This window comes from Cryptomeria japonica, chromosome 3, assembly GCF_030272615.1.
Source record: "Cryptomeria japonica chromosome 3, Sugi_1.0, whole genome shotgun sequence".
NCBI lineage: Eukaryota > Viridiplantae > Streptophyta > Pinopsida > Cupressales > Cupressaceae > Cryptomeria > Cryptomeria japonica.
In genome coordinates, this window is record NC_081407.1 from 204,632,269 (window position 1) to 204,634,666 (window position 2,398).

Below are 2,398 nucleotides of genomic sequence, written 5' to 3' on the forward strand. Positions count from 1 at the left end.
GTTTCTACCATAGAAGAATCCAAGGATCTAAAGACCTTTACAATGGATGATCTATTTGGCTCTCTAACAACCTATGAAATACGAACAACTGGTGAATCATCTTCAAGGAAAGAGGCATCGTTCAACTCCATCAAAAAGGTAAAGGAAGAAGTTTCTCATAAAGGATCCAGTGAAGACTCGAATGCAAAGGTAGCAAACTTTTTCAGAAATATCAAGAGAGGATCTAACAAGTATATAGGAAAGTTACTACTCAAATGATTGAATTGTGGTAAAGTTGGACACTTTGCTGCAAAATTTCCCTATAATGAAACTGGTGGAGATGAGCAAAGAAGTTTTGGCATATCTGCTAGTAAAGAAAAAGAAAGGAATGTCTACCAACAAGGAAGAAGAGGCTACCAAAAGCAGAACAACCTATATACTATTGAGGATGATGCACAAATGAAGAAAGTGCATCAGAAGAGGACTACCATGAGAATGAGAGAGAATTTAATCTCTTTATGGCACTAGATGAACTGGTTGGTGAAGATGAGGAAGAAGAAGACATTGAAGCCAAAGTGGATGTAGAAGGTGAGCTCATAAGTTCTCTTCAGGAGCTAAGCAAGACTAAAAGAGAACTCAAGAAAGTGAAACTTGCAGTAGTAGAAGAACAAGATCACTTGAAGCAATCCCAGGATGAGTCCAATCAAGTTATCTCTAACTTGAAACTCTAGTTGGAAGAAGCCAAGATGATATGTGAAGTTACATCCTCTGATTTGATGAAGAAGGAAAAGGAGCATCAAGATCTGGAAGCAGAAATAGTGAAACTCAGAAAGCAGTTTGAAAAGAGTAAGGATGAACTGAAAGTGAGAAGAAAATATGAGGGTAACACAAAAGCCTTGGACAAGATGTTGAGAAAACAGAAGCAATCTAAAGATACTGGTGGATTAAGGTTTGAAGAAGGACAAATTTCAAACAACAAAGACACATCCGATAAGGAGATACAGTTCACTTCTTAAAGTGAAGATGAAGAGAAGAAGACATTTACGGTAAGAAAGGATACTAGTAAGAAGACTTATGTAGAAGCTATTAGAAACTGCCACACAAACCAGTATACACAATCAATAAATTGGAGATCACACTCAATGTACCAGAATGCAAATATTAGGAGAAATGCTACAGTTGATCATTAAGGATTCACTAGAGTTAGCAGCATGAAAGGAAGATCCCCAATGAGATGGACGTTTATAGGACCAAGGCAACCTAACCAGTATGTTCCAAACTTTATGGTTATTGTTACTAGTGTAACAAATGTGGACATAGGTTAGCCGATTGTAGATTAACAAATACGCCATCTATGAGTTATGAAAATAGAAATCTATTTAATGCACTCTGAGATATGAATGTTGTTTGTTAAATGAAGGAAGAGTAAACCAATGTCCTAGAATAGTTTCAAAGATTCATCTTTCAATGTAAATGTGAAATGCTATAATTGTCAAGAGTTTGGACATATAGAAAAGCTTTGTAAGAACAAGAAAATAAAGAAGAGGATAGGTCCTGATCAGGAACCAATAACCAAATCGGAGCACAAAATTGGAGTTGATAAGAAGAAGGAAAATCAACCAATTTGGGTTGAGAAAGAAAAGGACAAAAATGAATCAAGCCTGATAGTGCTGACTACCCTACATGCTTAAAGATGAAATATATGGGTTGTAGATAGTGGTTGTTCCAACCACATGACCGATGATAAAAAGAAATTTATCAAACTTGAAGACTGGAATGGTGGCTCAGTAAGGTTTGGAGACAACTCATTGATCAAGAGAAAGGGAAAAGGTACTCTAAACATTGATGGCAAACTGAAAGAACATGACATGTATTATGTGGAAGGCCTGAAGCACAATTTGCTAAGTGTGAGTCAGATGTGTGACAAATGTTATAAATTCACCTTTGATTCTACTAGTTGCTAGATAAAAAAGGAGAGTATCGGCAAGGTTGTAGTTGAAGGTAAGAGGACATATGGTAATGTATACAATCTAAAAGAATGTTTTGAATCCCAATGTATGTTGGGTTAAGTGGATGAAAGATGGTTGTGGCACAAAAGATTAGGCCACATAAATTTTGATAACTTAATTGTAGTAAGAAAAAAGGGGAATGTAAGAAATATACCACCAATTATCAAACCGGTAAGTACATTTTGTGATGAATGTGTGAAAGGGAAGTAGACTAAAGTGAGCTTCAAGAGAAAAGAAGACAACACCTCAAGACCACTTGAAATTGTACATACAGATCTGTGTGGTCCAACTACAACAAGAGCTCTTCTTGGTGAAAGATGTTTTATCCTCTTCATTAATGACTATTCAAGAATGACATGGGTCACTTTCATACAAGATAAATCACAAGAATTTGACAGATTCAAGATCTT